The sequence below is a fragment of the Macaca thibetana genome, chromosome 1, assembly GCF_024542745.1.
Source record: "Macaca thibetana thibetana isolate TM-01 chromosome 1, ASM2454274v1, whole genome shotgun sequence".
Classification (NCBI taxonomy): domain Eukaryota; kingdom Metazoa; phylum Chordata; class Mammalia; order Primates; family Cercopithecidae; genus Macaca; species Macaca thibetana.
The window spans coordinates 73,872,815-73,885,612 of NC_065578.1; the positions used below are offsets into that span (position 1 = coordinate 73,872,815).

At 34.2% G+C, this 12,798-nt stretch overlaps 1 protein-coding gene across 1 annotated transcript in view; it reads right to left on the reverse strand.

The window, feature by feature from the left end:
- ERICH3 (glutamate rich 3) overlaps nt 1–12,798 on the reverse strand; it is a 113,081-nt gene that overhangs the window by 24,248 nt on the left and 76,035 nt on the right. The gene's annotated exons all lie outside the window — the stretch shown is intronic.

The window sequence follows — 12,798 nt, forward strand, 5'->3', positions numbered from 1 at the left end:
GTCATATAATTTTTAAAATGAGTGCTCCTCTGACTTTCTTTAGTAGCTTCCATTAATTGTATTATTTCATTTCAAAGGGCTGAAATATACTCTGGTTCAAGTTTGAGTCAGTCCTTCAGAGAAGAAAGATCAGGAGAATGAATGGCCTCCAAGTGGCCAGGGCACCTGACCTCCCATACAAACTCATTTCAGTTTTCAAATTTCTCCCTAACCTCATGCTATAATTTAGTTTCACTCTCATTTCTTTCTGTCATTTACATACACAGACACTGGGGTAAGACTTTGCCTATAAAAAAGTTAAAAAAGCTTCAGGGTTATGGAATAGGATTTTCAAAACTAATTTTATTTATTCTCTTAGATAAAGCAAATGCTTATATTTAAAAAAAACTTTCAGAACACATATGTAAATTCGCTTTGTCATTAGGAGGGAAAAATTATCTTGCAAGCATGTTGATAAACAGCTATGCCTCCTACCCAATTCCATTTGTTCGTGTATTCCCTTCTGGTAGTGATGCTGTAAGAACCTGCTTTTGCTTGTTTTGGCAAAGGAAAGATCTGCACTCATTGCCTGAGGTCTTGGCCGAAGCCAGCAAGTTTGGTGCCATGTTCCATGTCCTAAGCAAGATCTTTGACTTTTCTCTTTCCACAGTCAGGAGCTCTCCAGACCCTTCTTCCCTTTTCATGTCATTGATAATTGTTTCTTTCTTTCTTTTTTGGCATCACTATAATTAAAATCTTGTTTGACACAGCACGAGGTTGAGAGAAAATGACATATTCTTCTGTACGACAAATCCTGGTGTCCCAGTCACAGCTCAGCTACTTAATAATTTCTACTTTGGTTATGCTATTTAACTTATCTAAGCCTCTGTTTTCCTTTTTCTTTCTTTCTTTTTTTTTTTTTGTTTTTTGAGACGGAGTCTCGCTCTGTCACCCAGGCTGGAATGCAGTGGCCGGATCTCCGCTCACTGCAAGCTCCACCTCCCGGGTTCACGCCATTCTCCTGCCTCAGCCTCCCGAGTAGCTGGGACTACAGGCGCCTGCCACCTCGCCCGGCTAGTTTTTTGTATTTTTTAGTAGAGACGGGGTTTCACCGTGTTGGTCAGGATGGTCTCCATCTCCTGACCTCGTGATGCCTCTGTTTTCTTAACTGTAAAATGGGGATAATTCTACTTGTTCTCCTTACAAAATTGTAGAAATTATACGAGAAAAATATTTAATCTAATCAAATGAAATAATTATCTTTATAGTCTTTTTTCCTCTGTGATGTCATACATGTAGTATATTCTAATAAATTTCTCTCTTGTAGTTTCGTTTTTGTGATATTGAGTGATATCACAGCTACCATGATAAAGATAAAAGTAATCATGATTATGCACCTACTGTAAACCAAACCATGAAATAGCACTTTACAAACATCTCACTTAATCCTATGGAATAATAATTATCTTCTATTTTGAGATCCAGAAAGAGGGGTCCAAAGAGGTTCAATAGTACCCAATGTCCATTAGCTAGTAAGTAGAAAGTTTTTGTAAATGCTTATTTTGTAACGATACACTGCAATAAAACCAAGACCCTTCTATTTGCTAAAAGGCTTTGGGACAGGAAGTACTCACAGCCACGGACCGGCCATTGCTCCTCTTAGCTAACTTTCCTCTGTTACCACTCAAGACTGACAGACAGGAAATTGTTCTCTTTCAAAAATCAGAACTCATGAAATGTGTAGTCTGTCCTCGCATTTTATCTCTATTGGTCATTATTAATTTTGTCCACCACTCTAGAGCACAAACTCCATTTAAAATATTCCGAGGCACAGAATATGAATACAAAGCAAAAGCAAAAGCAAAAGGTAGCAATCAAAGTCTTCCCTAGTTTATTTATAACATTGATCATGATGCTATTTTATGAAACTATACATGTTATTCAGTTGTTTACAAATAACTATGGAACACTGTGGGGACACTCACAAAAATGGGGTGTGTGTGTGTGTGCGCGTGCGTGTGTATGCTTTATATGCCAGCAATCCTCACTGTTTATACTGTCTGATTGCTAGCTTGATACACCTGACCAAGGGCACCAGCCACACACACATCCGAAGTCAACACCAGTCCAGCAAATCCAGGATAAAGTCTGCTCTCCCTCCTCATAACTGAGGTTCTGAGTTGTCCTTCACTTTCCTTCCAACTTACATAGATTCATTTGTCCACTAAATATATATTGAGAACTTCCTATGTGCCAGACAATGTTCTACAAGAAAACAGAAGCCTTGGTCCTTGCTTCTACCTATAATATACACTCAAAACAGAGACTAATTATCCACCTCCTTTCGCATGAGGGCAATAGATCCACTGCACATGTTCATAAAGATATTGGTTCACTCTAACAGTGACTGCGGATAACTCTCTCAGAAACTATTGCCACACTCTTATTGCAATCAGTAGCCAAATTGTTTTAAACCAATGACAAGACCTGACCTCAGTTTTCAATCACTTTCTCACCTGCTAGCAAGCAGCATACTTTTACCACAGTTTAAATTCACCATTTCCTTAATTAGTGTTCTGATTTTAACTACTTTGTTTTTGGTTTATTAGCTGAAAGCACATACAGAAACTGCAGTTTAAGTTCACAAACTAAAATGAGTAAATTAAATTAAACATTTAAATGATCTCAGTGGCATAACCATGGATCCCAACCCAGTGGATCCAATAAGCTTTTCAACTCTAATACCAACCAATTCTCTCCTTCCTATTCTTTAGTCCAAGAGTTCACAGCAAAATCTGCATATGTGCTGCTCTTATTTTCTTCAAACTAGCCATGACACATGAATTTATATATCCCACTATTAGTTGTATAAATAGTTCTGTCTTAATGATACAAGTTCATGAAAATCTGTTTATATTATATGTCAGTTCAATCAATATCTTCATGTACAGTAATAGATAATTAGATAAGTGCTTTATACTCAATAAATATTGTAGGATGAATCTGTGCTTAATGAAACTAAAAGTATAAATTATCAGATTCCAGCCATGAACAGTAACTGATTTTTAGCCTTAAGAGGGAACATATGCCCTCATACTGATAGTTATTATTATCAGTTGAAATGTCTCAAATCATCAGTGAGATAAGTATATGTAAGAATACATATTCACAGGTAAATGCAGGTATAGTAGGAGGAGAATAAAACAAAATAAAATGTTCTCCATATTTATCTTAAATTTCACTTTCTAAACACTAAAATAAATTATTAAAATATTTATAATACAAGCAAATCATGTGTCACATTATGCTTCATACATTATTTTCATTCATCTATTGATCTAGTCAATCAGCCCTTCATTCACAAGAGTTCACTGAGTGTCTACGTAATGCCTTTGTTTTCTACAAGGCAGATTCAAATTGTAGAGAAACACTTCATAGTAAAGTACTTCTGTGTGAATTAAAGGATGGTTCTACATTTAAGTATTCACCTGAAGTTATGCCTTCCTACTTCGACAATTGAAAAGTGACTATGGATTGAGGAATTATTACCATTAAGAAACACTTAAGTTTGATTGACCAAACAAAAAATCACACATATTATAGTCTTTAATCAGAAGCCAACTATAATATTCCCATAATCCTCTCTGATCCAAGAAGCAGACACATTACACTGAAGTCCAAGGGTGCGTCTCACAGCACATAGAATTTCAACACAGGAGAAGCCTCCACCCCTATACTTCTGTTCAAACCCATATTGAAGCCAAAAGATTAAGGGTGAGATCATTAAAATCATAAATCAATTAAGTAGAATATTATTGTGATTCTGAGACTTCAAAAGTTTATAAGGTTTACTTCTTCAACAGATTGAAAAATAGCACAAATGAAATTATCTTTCTTCCTAGAAAAAAATTACTTCAAGTCTTTCTTTTTTCCATATCCTGGGGGAAGTCTCTTCTCTGTCCTTTTATCTCTACTTTTATCTCAATCTGTGTAATCTTTCTCAAAAGGAGCTAGGCTTTTTTTCATTACTAATTTTTAAATTTATCATTGACAAATAATTCTTTTATATATTTATGAGATACAGTGTGATGTTTCAACGCATGTACACATAGTATAATGATCAAATTGGGGTAATTACATATGCATCACTTTCAGTGTTCATCGTTTCTTTGTGGCGATAACATTCAAAATCTTCCAGCTATCTTGAAATATATATTACATTGTTATTCGCTATAGTCACCCTACTGTGTAGTAAAATACTAGAACTTATTCTTCCTGTCTAACTGTAACTTTGTAGCCGTTGACCTCTTACTCATGGACACTATCATCCAAACTGTCCATAAAAGTATATTCTCAGCGATATGATACTTTTCCCCTCAACCTTATAACATTCATCTATGACAATATATTTTCAACTGGTGAATTAGTGCCTGGGGTTGTCAACACAAATGCAGAGAAAAGGAAGCTGTCGTTCTTTTTAAATGATAGGAAGTCTCACACATCATTCCTAAACCAGGGTCCTCTCTTAGTCAGCTTGCAGCCAGTAGCACTCTATCACTCATGGGCTGCTCAGCACAGTGTATTCATCAAGGCGGGTCGACGCAATTGTTAGCTGGCAGTTCAAATGGGGCCGACTTGTCACAAGAGTGACAGCCTGGGCAATTGTTTGCCCTCTGGGAACAGGTGCAGGCAGGTTCAAATGAAATACATCCAAATACTAACAGCAAGATTCTTAATCATGTCAATAAAAAGGATGTACTGGTGTCTGGGATTCAGTGGTCACATATGCCTCTCACACTTTTGAAAATGAAATGCAGTCTGGCTTTTCAACAGAGTATTCCAAGGAATCCATCATGTCATTATCATTTTTAATACATGCTACTCGTTCGCTGGATAAAATCTCTAATGCTGATATTCCACATACTAAAAGGCATGTTTATGCCTTGAATAACACAAAGGCAAGTTATCACAATAAAGGAATGGAAAATAAGAAAGTCTGACAATGGAGTAAAAAAAAACATAATCAGCAATGAGATTTGATTTCAGAATGACACTGTTTTGAAACACTAAGCATGCAAAAGAGCCCTTTAAAAGCGTAGCTTAATAATATCATTAATGAAACAACAAAAGAAAATAGCTAGCCAATTTAATTTTAGCTCTTAAATTTCCCAATATTCTTGAACCAGCTATATGTTCTTATAGTTTTCATTGCATATCTATTTAAAATATTATATATTCTGTATCTATACAATGTTGCAAATTATATAATTTTTCCATTGAAAATTCCAATAACCATAAAGCATAAATGTAGCTAGATATCATGGCACAAAACAAAGCATCTTACTATTATTGGTGTTAGCATTCAAGTACTTGCTTAATATTTTAAAAATATACTTCAAGAAATCAGCTATGTCAGAAATATGCAGAAGATTGAAACTAAACCCCTTCCTTACATCATATATAAAAATCAACTCAAGATGTATTAAAGACTTAAAAGTAAAACCCAAAACTATAAAAACTGTACAAGATAACCTAGAAAATACCATTCTGGACATAAAACCTGACAAAGATTTCATGATGAAGATACCAAAAGCAATTGAAATAAAAATTGCCGGGCATGGTGGCTCGCACCCGTAATCCCAGCACTTTGGGAGGCCAAGGCGGGTGGATCATGAGGTCAGGAGATGGAGACTATCCTGGCTAACACAGTGAAACCCCATCTCTACTAAAAATACAGAAAAATTAGCCGGGTGTGGTGGTGTGTGTCTGTAGTCCCAGCTACTCGGGAGGCTGAGGCAAGAGAATGGGGTGAACCCGGGAGGCAGAGCTTGCAGTGAGCCGAGATCCCATCACTGCACTGCAGCCTGGGCCACAGAGCGAGACTCCATCTCAAAAAAATAAAAAATAAAAATAATAAACTAAAATGACAAATGGAACCTAATTAAACTAAAGAGTTTCTGCACATCAAAAGAAACTATCAACAGACTAAACAGACAACCTACAGAACAGGAGGCAATATTTGTGAACTACGCATCTGACAAAGGTCTAATATTGAGAATCAATAAGGAACTTAAGTTTAAAAGAAAAAGATAACCCCATTAAAAAGTGGCCAAAGGACATTCCTTTTTAAAAAAGGAGAAATGCACATGACCAATAAGCATATGAAAAAATTTTTAACTTCACTAATCATTAGATAAATGCCAATCAAAACCACAATGAGATACCATCTCACACTGTCAGAATGACTATTATTAAAAAATTAAAAAATAACAGATGCTGGCAAGGTCGTGGAGAAAAGGGATGCTTATACACTGCTGATGGGAATGTAAATTAGTTCAGCCATTTTGGAAAGCAGCTGGTGTTTTTGCAAAGAATTTAAAACACAGTTACCATTTGATCCAGCAAATGCCATTATTGAGTATATGCCCAAACAAATATAAATTATTCTACCATAAAGACAAATACATACACATGTCCATTGAAGCACTATTTATAAGAACAAAGACATGGAATAAATCTAAATGCTATCAACAGTAGACTGGATTTTAAAAAATGTGTTACATATACACTATGGAATACTATAGACCCATAAAAAATACTATGCAGCCATACTATTCCATTGCATAGAATACTATGCAGCCATGAGATCATGCCTTTTGCAGCAACATGGATGGAGCTGGAGGCCATTATTCTGAGTTAGCTAACACAGGAACAGAAAACCAAATACTACATAGTCTCACTTAAAGTAGGAGCTAAACTTTGCATACATATGGATACAAAGAAGGGAACAATAGATGCTGGGGCCTACTTGAGGGTAGAGAGTGAGAGGAGAGGATCAAAAAACTACCCATTGGCTACTATGCTTATTACCTCAGTGACAAAATAATCTGTACACCAAACCCCCATGACATGCAATTTATGTATATGACAAAACTGCATATGAATGCCTGAACATGAAAGTTAAATAAAAAGAAATCAGCTATGTGAGAAATAAGAAGTACACACAGTCCTAGCTTTTACAGTATAATTAATTTGTGTTACTAACTTGTGTAATAAATTAGAGGGCAAAATTTAACATACCTAAACAATGAGTGAAAACTAAACTACTGAATGATGGGTTTTTATAAATTATAGACCTCAATAAAGACTGGTGATGTAGATGACAGTCATGGGAGAAGAGAGAGATGTGCTAGAACTAAGCAAACCATCTTAAAGTAGATAGGGAAGTCCATCCAGGGAGGAAAAAGCTAAAAGTTGATCATAGAAACTGTCCATTTTCTTCATTTTAAAAACAAAATTTAAAAAACACAACAAAGGCTAGAGACTAGGGTAAAGTGAAGAGCTCAAGATAAATTTATCTAAAATGCATATTTTTAAGGAAACACAACTCTTTTATCGGGGAGATTTGCTTTAACTTCAGCTAAGTGGATATTCTCTGATTTTGATTATTTTTTCTCCAAAATGCAGGTTCCAAAGTTGGGTAGCATTTGCATCTTGATTCCACTGCTTTCTGACTGTGTGACTTTGGGAATTACCTAATATCACCATTTCCAAGTTTATTTATTTGTAAAATGGTGACAAAAGAAAATTGTCTGCATTTTAAGGTTGTTTGAGGTAACTGAGATAATTCTCATAAAATATTTAGCATAGGGTTTAACACTTTAAATAGTCTTAATAAAAAGTGCCTAGTATGTGACCTATTGCATTATCAATTATAAGATACCTTTCCAAACATACAATTCCAATTAGTTATGTGCAAACAGTGTTCAATGTTAAAGCTTATCTATTGCTGTCAGTTATTCAATAATTACAAGTCTAAATGATTAAAGCTTTCCTTCCATGGAAGAACCCAGAACTGCCTAATTTTTTCTCTGTTTGAACATAAAAAATTATTCTGTTTCAGAAAAATCTATTTGATTCCTAGAAAGCAAGATGATTATACAGGACAAAATGTACCCCCAATTACAAGATGTCCAAAGAGTGTACTGAATCTTTATGAAATCAACAACTTGATAATTTCCCACCAGTACTAAAGAAATAAATAATTAAGAGTCCTTTGTGTTTTGAACTAGTTATATGAATATGCAAACATATTTTCACTGTTTTTCCAGGTTCGAGACACTTGGATAGTTTCTTCAAAATTATTGACTTAGATTATATCACTTTTCCAAAAATATATTTCACTTTCTCTAGATCATATAGGATTATAAGCCTAACTCCAATATTAATATTCAAATTGACAAGAGAGCTTATGTACTAGTCACATTTAATCTAAGAAACATAAAATATATGTATTAAGATAAATTACAGAAAAGACCTGGTTTAAAACCTTAAAAAGAAAATTTCATTGCCTGACCATTGGTCTTGAGTAGTTCTTTCAACATAATAAAAATAATGGCAAATGTTTTTTTAAAATTTACTGATAATTAACATCATTCTTATTTTGCCCATTGTACTTTATTCTTTACCTTGACTGTCAGGAAGCCTGGGATTAAATTTTTAGTTCAAGCCTAGTCACAGTACCATCTCTGGCACTTGCAAAACTATCTTCTCTTTTTGTCTAATAACTTATGTTCTTTATTTTATTGCCTTGTATGTGTGTACATAAAATTTTAGAATAGGATTGCTTGAATTCTTTTTTGAAAAGAGTAGAACTGTAAACTAAATATTTGCTCTTGTGATTACTTAATTTACTTTTATTTTATATTATCCTAATATACTTCTCAAATTCATAATTTTGTGATTTTATACCAAAAAAATTTCAGAGGTAAAAACAATGCGAAAATAATAACCAGTTAACATCCTGATGACAGTATCAAATCCACACATGTCAACTAACCTTGAATGCAAATGAGCTAAATGCCCCAATTAAAAGACACAGAATGGCAAGCTAGATAACGAACCAAGACCTATTGCTATGCTGTTTTCAAGAGACCCATCTCACATGCAGTGACACACATAGGCTCAAAATAAAGGGATGGAGAAAAATCTACCAAGCAAATAGAAAACAGAAAAAGCAGTGGCTCCAATTCTAGTTCCAAACAAAACAGACTTTAAACCAACACAGATAAAAAAAAAAAAAAAGACAAAGAGGGACATGACATAATGGTAAAGGATTCAATTCAACAAGATCTAACTATCCTAAATATGTATGCCCCCAACACAGGAGCACCCAGATTCATAAAGTAAAGCAAGTTCTTAGAGACCTTTAAAGAGACCTAGACTCCCACATAACAATAATGTGGAGGTAACTGCAATGTTGCCAGTGTGGTGTTAAAGTCTCTCACTTATACTTTAACACCACACTGGCAATATTACACAGATCATTGAGATAGAACATTAACAAAGATATTCAGGACCTGAACTCAGCACTGGTTGAAATGGATCTTGTAGACTACTACAGAATTCTCCACCTCAAAACAACAGAATATACATTCTTCTTATTGCCATATGGCACATACTCTAAAATCAATCACATTATCAGAAGTAAAACATTCCTCAGCAAATGCAAAAGAACTGAAATCATAAAAAACATCTCTCAGACCACAGCACATCAAATTAGAAATCAAACTAAGAAATGTACTCTAAACCATATAATTACATGGAAATTGAATAATTTGCCCCAGAATGACATTTGAGTAGAGAATAAAGACACAACATAGTAGAATCTCTGGAATACAGCTAAGGAGAGTACTGAGAGGGAAATTGATAGCACTAAATGCCCACATCAAGAAGTTAGAAAGATCTCAAGTTTAATAACCTAACATCATAACTAAAAGAACTGGAGAACCATCAGCAAACAAATCTCTAAGCTAGCAGAAAACAACAGATAATCAAAATCAGGCCTGAATTGAAAGAGATTGAGACATGAAAGATAATTCAAAAGATCAACAAATTCTGGAGCTAGTTTCTTTTAGTTAATAAAACAGACCACTAGTTAGACCAATAAAAAAGAAGACAAAGAAGATTCAAATAAACACAATCAGAAACTACGAGGGGGATATTATATGAACACCTCTATGCACATAAACTAGAAAATCTAGAAGAAATGGATAAATTCCTGGACACACACCCTCTGAAGAATGAACCAGAAAGAAAATGAATCCCTGAAAAGACCAATAATAAGCTCTGAAATCGAGTTAGTAATAGCCTATCAATCAAAAAAGCCAAGGACCAGATGGATTTATAACTGATTTCGACTAGATGTATAAAGAACAGCTGGTACTATTCCTACTGAAACTATTCCAAAAAATTCAAGGACAAGGGACTCCTCCCTAACTCATTCTCTGAGGCCAGCATCATCCTGATACCAAAACCTGACACAGACACAACATCAAAAAAGGAAACTTCAGGCCAATATCCTTGATGAACATCAGTGCAAAGATCCTCAACCAAATACTGGCAGATCAAATCCAGCAGCACACCAAAAAGCTTATTCACCATGATCAAGTAGGCTGTATACCTGGGATGCAATGTTGGTTTGACATATGCAAATCAATAAATATGATTCATCACATAAGTGGAATTAAAGACAAAACCCACATGATTATCCTAATAGATGCAGAAAAGGTTTTTGATAAAATTCAATACCCCTTCATGTTAGAAACTGTCAATAAGCTAAGTATTGAAGGAACATAACTCAAAATAAAAAGAGCCATTTATGACAAACCCACAGCCAACATCATACTGATTGGGCACAAGCTGGAAGCATTCCCCTTGAAAACCAGCACAAGACAAGGATGCCTTATCTCACCATTCCTATTCAACATAGTATTGGAAGCCCTACCCAGGGCAATCAGGCAACAGAAAGAAATAAAGGCATCCAAATAGGAAGAGAGGAAGTCAAACTATCCGTGTTTGGCAGACAACATGACCCTATATCCAGAAAACCCCACAGTCTTGGACCAAGAGCCCCTTAGGCTGATAAATAACTTCAGCAAAGTCTTACGATACAAAATCAATGTGCAAAAATCACTAACATTCCTATACAACAACACTCAAGCCAAGAGTCAGATCAAAAATGCAGTCCCATTCACAATTGCCACAAAAATAAAATAAAATAAAATACCTAGGAATACAGTCAACCAGGGAGGTGAAAGATCTTTACAAGGAGAACCACAAAACTCTGCTCAAGGAAATCAAAGATGACAAAAACAAATGGAAAAACATTCCATGCTCATGGATACGAAGAATCAATATTATTTAAATGGCCATACTTCCCAAAACAGTTTTTTATACATTCAATGCTGTTGCTATCAAACTAACATTGAGATTTTTCACAGAACTAGAAAAACCTATTTTAAAATTCATATGGAACCAAAAAAGAGTCAGACATTTTGCCTCATCTCCTGTATCTATCTTCTGAACATCTGTTGAGTTTCCAAACTCCTAACATTTAGTGAGAACATTGCTTATTATGCTGTAGTCTGCCACTGGTGTTTCGATCCTCTCCAACATTCTCTACTCCTCTTGCATTTTCTTTTCTAACTTAGGATTTTTTTATTTCTCTTTCTTTTACCATGAAAGTCTACTGATTGCTGTTTTCCACATCTTTTCTTATATATAGCTTTCTCTCTTTCTCCCATCATACCTATTATTAAAATTATACTTTTTTATATTTCTGAAATGCTGAGGTATGTGTGAAAATCATTGATTCAACTTATGCTAAAAGTGAAATTTAGTACTATTTATTACATGGATTTTATGGTCTTGCATTGAAAAGAATCTTTACCTCAAGTTGTTTAAAAAAACTCATAAATTTCATAGGGATTACGTATCTGAATCAAAATTAAATAATGAAAATGGATGAAAATTTGGGAATGTGTCCCTAACCTTTGGATTAGGAGAAGTCTTTTTAATTAGAAAAGAAACTGATAAACAATAACAAACAAGATTAATAGATTAGAGTAATAAAAATCAAAAAGTTCTGAATGACCAAATATTAATGAAGTAAAAAAAAAATTAAATGAAAGCATGATAGCATGTGATAAACTATGCCTAATAAAGAGCCCCCCAATAACTATAATATCCAATAGAAAAATGGGTAAAGCAAGCAATATATTCACAGAAAAGGAAATATAAATGGACAATGAATATTAGGAAAGATGCTCAACCCACCAGAAGTTAGGGTAATAAAAACTAAAACAAGAAGCTAGTATTTTTTTGCCCATAAGATTAACATAAATAAGATTAATAAAATCCAGTGAGTGGGTGTATCACAAAACAGGCTTTCTCTTATATTCTTGTTAGGAATGTGAATTATATGACCCTTTCAGAAAGCAGTCTGCCAGGATTTACTAAAATTAAACATAAGCAAATACTTAAGGAAATATGGCCTAAAGATACAGAAATATCAGTACACAAAACAATAAATTGGCATACCATAAACATTCATATTGCTATTAGCAATAATAAGTTATCCATACATGTATTGACTTCTTGGGATACTTAATATATGTGCATAGTTAAACTGAAAAAAAAATTTCAAGAGTAACATGAATTATATGTTCACATATTTGTAGAAAATTACATAAATATTGGTATGTAAGTTTATGTACTGGAAAGATACACTGAACTGTGGAAATAGGAAATTTTTAACTTTTTCCTTCCAAACAATTTGTTACATTTGCGACGTAACTGGAACACTGATAGGATATGGCTATAGTCATAAATGTCCTTTTTAAGATTCCTTTACGTTCTAAAATAGTTACAGACACATTTGTTTTACGTCTCTTTCATTAGATTTTTGAAGCTGCATTAATAAAATACGAAGGTAACAAATTACCTCATGCTCTCAAAAGTGGGAGCTAAATGATGAGA